Consider the following 6,475-nt stretch of genomic DNA (forward strand, 5'->3'; position numbering starts at 1 on the left):
CATTAGCTCAAAGCTTGTCGGAGAACACCAAACTAGTTTTATTGTTGGTCGTAATATCTAGGAGAACATCATTATCAACTAGGAAATAATGCACTCTATGGACTTGAAGAAAGGTAAATTGGGGTGGATGGCTATTAAAGTAGACCTTTAAAAAGCCTTTAATCATCTCTGTTGGGAATTCATTGAAGAAACACTCGAAAGAAAACTCAATATTTCATTTCATAATTCTCATTTGTCGAAAACCCCTCACCAATATGATTTTAACCCACATGTCGAAAGACAAATAAACCACTGGTTAAACCCAGTAAAACGTTGTCGTTTTATTTAATTACAAAATGCGTGTTAGAGATTGATGACGACACCTTTGGTCAGCTATTCTTGTGTACATCAATGCTGGATCCTCTTGTTGTTCTGCTCAATCGTGACATATTCGGTCCTCCTTATGTCTGTTTTGGACATGCCTAATTTATTTTCTTAGGCTTCTTTTAATTCAAAAAAATGATAAAAAAATTATTCTTAATTTGAAAAAATGTTTATTTTAACCCCAAAAATATTATTTCTCGTTAATCTTGATCTCTAATGTTCAAAAGTATTATTTTTTTAGAGTAACTTCAAATGTATACACACACAAATTTTCCCATCTTTAAATACATGTATATTACTTCATCTTTGTTTGGGGAAGATAAATTTCTCTAATTTTGACAGTTTGGTTGACATTAAATTTGTTTCTTTCTCTTTTTCAAATAAAAGATTGAGGTGAATTTTTTTTGGTTGAGAAGGATTTATTCAAGTTTTTATTAAAATTTTGATATCAGAACAAGATTAAACTATACTTCCATTATATTGGGATCGAATTGAGATGAATAACTTTCATATCTGGGCGGGACAGCTAAAATTTTGCGCTACCCTATTGCGATCCCTACTTCTATTTGAACATACTCACAAATAAGTAATAATATCAATATATATTTAAATATAATCAAACTATATTACTCTTAAATATGACAACAAAAATTCATGAATAAGATAAACACTCAATTGATTAAATTATTATTGTTCATCTTCAATTTAAAATATCTTATGTTCGTATTATATAATCATGATGGGATGTACGCAAATGTCCGATGAGGAAATGCCGACGTACGTGAACGAGAGATGAGAAAAGAGTAGGTAGGTTCGAAGTTCAACCACAAAGCAAGGCAACATCTCCCACCTACCACACCCCATTTTCCCATCATCATCTTCTTGCTCTTTAACCTTTTTATTTTATAAATAAAAATGGGTATTGCCTGGATTTGTTGCTATCTACGAAAACTTAATATTTGAACTGAAACATGACATTTTCTCGGATGATTTTGAAAATTTTAAAGTCATATTTCAATTACTTGGAAATTTTAAAAATAAATAAATCGAAGTTTCTAACACTACCTTGCACAGCAACGAGGATTTAGTCCTAATGTCAAAAGGAGAATCATTGTAACCCATATTTTAGATTTTATGCTTAGTTTTAATTTAATTGTAATTTTTAGCCAATCATGTTATGCTATTAAAAAAACAAACATAATATAAATTTGAACTTTAAAAACAATAATTTCAAACAGAACGTCTGGGAATACAAATAGAAAGAAATGGGATAATTTAAAATTTTTGAAGGACTTAATCAACTATATTAGAAAAGTATTTACCAAACAGTAGCAACCACCACGACGGCAACAACAAAATCTTTTGGTTTGTTGTTAAATCCATCGATAAATTAAAATTTCTCAAAATAACAAAAAAAAAGGAAAAATAAAATTGATTTTCACAATATCCTTTTTGTGCAAATAATTCCCTTTTTTATTTTTATTTTAATTCTTCATTTTTCATAGGCTGTGTTCATCCCCCCTTGAAGGGCTCCAAGGCGTCATATCCATTGGGTAACTTCCCAATACCCTCAAGAATGAAGTGAATTCCTGAACCTCGGCCAACGCGTTCTGAGCTCTAACCTCTGCCATCGAAGCTTCGAAATCCACATAAAACAAGTACTCAAAATGCTTGGCGGTTCCAACATTGGCGTCGTCCACCAACCGGATCGGTCTATTGCGGTGCGGCCGCGACTCGATTTTCGTCAAACTGATGTTCCTAAACGCAAACGCCGATAGCACTTTGAAGAGCACGCTCGTCCCTTTGTCGTGCGCGAAAACGATGCTCGTTTTGAAGGGCCGGTCCGTGCGCGGGATAATTGGATCCCGAGCTAACATAACGAAGCGCGTCACGTTACCTGAATCGTCTTGGATACCGTCGGCTAGGATTTGGAGTCCATAGAGTTCGGCGGCACGTGCGCTTGCTATGGCAGCGGTGTCACGGAGGTTGTTGTTTGCTATGTACTCCGCGGCTCCGGCGGTGTCATCGACGGCTTCGCGCGTGACGTTGAGTCCGAGCTTTGTGAGAGTGTGTTCGCACTGGGAGAGAGCTTGTGGATGTGAAATGACACGTGTAAGGTACTCTTTCCTTACACCTGGTAGAGCTAACAGACAGTGGTGGACTGGGAGTTGGACTTCGCCGACAATATGGAGACGGTGACGGAGGAGGAGATCGTAGTTCCGATGAATGGAACCGCCTAGCGAGTTTTCCACCGGTAAGACAGCTCGATCGGCGATCCAAAGCTCAACCGCTTGGAATGCGACTTCGAACTGGTCACAAGGGATAGCTTCACAATTAGGATAAGCTTTACCCGCCGCAGCTTCGGAGTAGGCCCCGGGGACTCCTTGGTAAGCCACACGCAGCTGAGATCCGTGCATCGGAGCAGGGGAGAGATCGGTGATGGATAACGGCTTCTGCGCAGGCGGCTGAGGCTTGTTGTTTTTATCAATAGGGACAAGGTTAAGATCTAAGGAAGTCTGATGGCCGTTGATGGCAGCAGCTAGGTGTCGGAGTTGGAAGGAGGAGCGGACTTATCGCCGGAGCCTTGATCTTGAGAGAAGACTTTGCTGGAAAGAATAGCGCAGGAGCTCTGCCAATCGGCACGGCTTGAACCGACTCCATTAGGGAATTGAACCGAGTCATAGCGGTAGACGCAACGGATGGCGAATCGATTCAAGTGCGAAAGCTTGGAATGACGAATGATGGAAGACGAATGAATATTATTCGAAGGAGAAACCGCCTGCATATTTTATCTAGCTTCTAATCAAAAGAAGAAACGCGTTTTCCTCGGAAACAAACAGGGGGAAATTATTTGATGTACTTAAAAGCTTGGTGTTCTCTTGAAGAAGCGAACGTCAAGCTGAGGGAAAAGAGATGGGAGATAAGGGATTATATACATGAAGAAAATGGGAAGAGCGAAGATGCATGTGGAGGTGGTTCTGTCAGTCTCACACCAACCCCTCCTTCCGACCTTTCTTTCCCTTCGCTTTAATTTTTCCTTTTACATTTTCCATTCGTTGAATTTAAATAAATAAATGAGTTCAGATTTTGTGTGGAGGTGCGTATCTCACCCCTTTCCTTATCTTTTTCATTTTTCCTTTTATGAATAACAATAACATATAATAATTCATTTTTTTCATAAATTAATAATATCATTAAATATTTTGTCAACACACAATTTCAATTAATTTAAGACTCCTCTTCTTCTGTTCCGTTCTTCTTCTTTTCTATAATAAAATGTTTTTTTTCCTTTTATTGTTTAATCCCAAAAGAATTATTTCATGAGAACTTAAATCCAACAGCACGATTGTTTACAAGAAATATGATGTGCTTTCTCGGGTTATGATGTTGTGGCTAGGCATCCCAACAGTGATGCTGAGACTCTTAAGTTCAACATGGTTTTGATATTGCTACCGGTGTGCCGAAACAGTCACTTGACTTCGTTATGGGTTCTTTCAATGACAACTTGATTTTTACAATGTTATTGTAATCGGAATTATCATCAGTGTTCATTTAATCTGTGATTTCCCTCGACTTTTTCATACAAACGAAGAAGAAATCGAGCCATGAAATCCTCTTTTACGGTATCCGATGATCGAAATTTACTTTTCAGTATTCAAATCTAAATTTTGAATTATTAAGATTAAGTTCTGAATAATTTTGAACTAATACAGTTTAATATTGAAATTATTTTAAGGACTAGAATGCAAGAAATATGAAAATTTTAATTTGGAGTGTAAGTAATTCGTGTGCATGATTAATTTGAGGACTAAAACCCTAACTTGCCCAAACTTCTTTATAAGATGAATCATTATATTTGGTATTTTTGTTTTCTTTTAATTAAGATGTGGTCACTGAAAGTTAATTACTATTAGACCTTTAACAGTTTGATGACGTGACATAGTAAATATATAAAATTAAAATTACATAATTTCCATGTAGATAATACATGAATTAAGTTAAAAAAAATAAAAGAGAAATAGTTATTATAAGCGTAAAATAAAAATGTGTCATTAACAAGCCATTTTCTTCAAATCCTTAGAATAAAGTCCCTTTTGAAACCCTCCCTTTTAAATCCCTACAAGCCAAAATCATTTTTAAGAAGAAGAAGAAAAAGAAGACATGCCGACGAAAAAAATATTATTGAATCAAGCAGTGCAATAACTATCTATCGTTATGGACAAAGAGCTGAAATCGTCACTGTTTGAACTGATGATGTAACATCCTGAAATCCAGGTTAGTGACTAAAATGAGAATTTTTAAAATTTGGGGATCAATTCAAGAAAATTTAAAGTTCAAGGATTTAAATAGGAGTATTTTATTATTGGATAAAAGTGTAAATATGAGATGATTATAAGAGTATTATGGTAATTTAGCTTGAAAGATATTTTATCTCCCTTATTTAGGGAGATAACACGTGTGAAAGAGGAAAAAACTTCAGAAGCTTATCTTCTTTCTTTCTTCTTATTCCTCTCGTGGCTCCAGCTCCCAAAGGTAAGTTGATTTAATTGGTTAATTTCTGGAATTTATGGGTTGAGTTGGAATAATTAGGTGTTATATAAGCTTAAAGAAAGCTTATATAACATTAAAACACCAAGAGGAAAGAATTAGAAAGGAATTTCTATTAAGAGTTTAGAAATGAACTTTTGTTATAGAAAGGTTTTTGAAGTTCTAAGGATGAATTTGACTTGTCAATGGGTTAATTGAGAAGTTAAAGGTGATAGAATTGAATTTAGAACACATGGAAAATTTGATGAAATTCTTTAATTCAAGAATTATGGTGAATTATGAGAGATGATAAAGTGTTATAGTGTTATAAGAAGGTTTATATAGGTATAGATAAGTTTTAAGGTATAATGCGGGATTAATAAGTAGAATTTGGGGTCAAAATAAGACATTTTCGTGCTCAAGATGTAAGTTCTGGGTTGTGTGCATCGATGCACATTCAATGTGTATCGATGCACTCTCAAATAAATGAACATCGAATGCATTAGTGCATCGATGCATAAGTAGTGCATCGATGCATAAGTAGTGCATTGATGCACCCCCTTAAAATGAAAACATCGAAGGTGATTTGTGTATCGATGCATGGGTAGTGCATCGATGCACATGTTAAGAGATGCACCGATATAAGGTAGAATGTACCGATGCACTTCAATATGATATGAAATGAATCTTTCTTTCAGTCTAAGAAATTATAGATTATAGTATATCAATGGGATATCGATAGTATAAATATATGATTTTGTAGACATCGATCGAAATCAAAGTTCAGATAGGTCGACAGAGTAAGATAAGCAAAGAAAACAAGAGCTTAAGAGTGTTCGATGAGACCAAGTAAGTACATGATAGTAAGTGTGCATTATGTTAAGGAATTAAGACTTGCGATGAGTCTAATTCCAATATTATATGATATAAGTACTAAAGCATAAACATGTAATGATATGGTGTTAGATGTATGGTATATGAGTAAATGCATATGTCTAATTGTTGAATGCGTCTTTATGGGTGAACTATGTAAATGCATGTATTTATGAAAATAGGTCATGTGATCATGAGATATATGATCAAATATATGTGAAAATAATATGACTCATATGTGTTTCTATTAGAATTCTATATGATATGTTATGTGTGTGAAATGGATGATATGAATACATGTTAGTATAATAAGATAGATTAGATGTTATAATTGAATGAAGGGATTGTATGAGAAAATATATGTGCGAAAATATGTTGTATGATGTAATGAGGTAAAAGATAATGCCCATGTCATGTGTTATGAGAGCTATAGGTATAGTTGGCATGCCAAGAGTCGAGGGTCTACACGGTCCTTCGGGACATAGTGGTCCTTAGGGACATATATGTTATATGTGTTCCTTCGGGACATCTAAGTGGTCCTTCAGTACATCTAAGTGGTCCTTCGGGACAAATTCTATGCTCCCCTAGTGGGATTTATACGAGTTGTGGTGACAGCGTTGTGCACAACCTCTATGTATTCACATACCTTAAGTTCTCAATAGTGTGCATGGGCTTTGAAAAGAAAACATAATTTGATATAATGATATGTGTG

The 6,475-nt window shown here is 35.2% G+C and overlaps 1 pseudogene; it reads right to left on the reverse strand.

Moving 5' to 3' along the window:
* Positions 1–1,635: 1,635 nt before the first annotated feature.
* LOC120144183 lies at positions 1,636–3,363 on the reverse strand (annotated as a pseudogene).
* Between the last annotated feature and the right edge of the window lie 3,112 nt (positions 3,364–6,475).

This window comes from Hibiscus syriacus, unplaced genomic scaffold (genome assembly GCF_006381635.1).
Source record: "Hibiscus syriacus cultivar Baekdansim isolate YM2019G1 unplaced genomic scaffold, ASM638163v2 tig00110882_pilon, whole genome shotgun sequence".
Lineage (NCBI taxonomy): Eukaryota > Viridiplantae > Streptophyta > Magnoliopsida > Malvales > Malvaceae > Hibiscus > Hibiscus syriacus.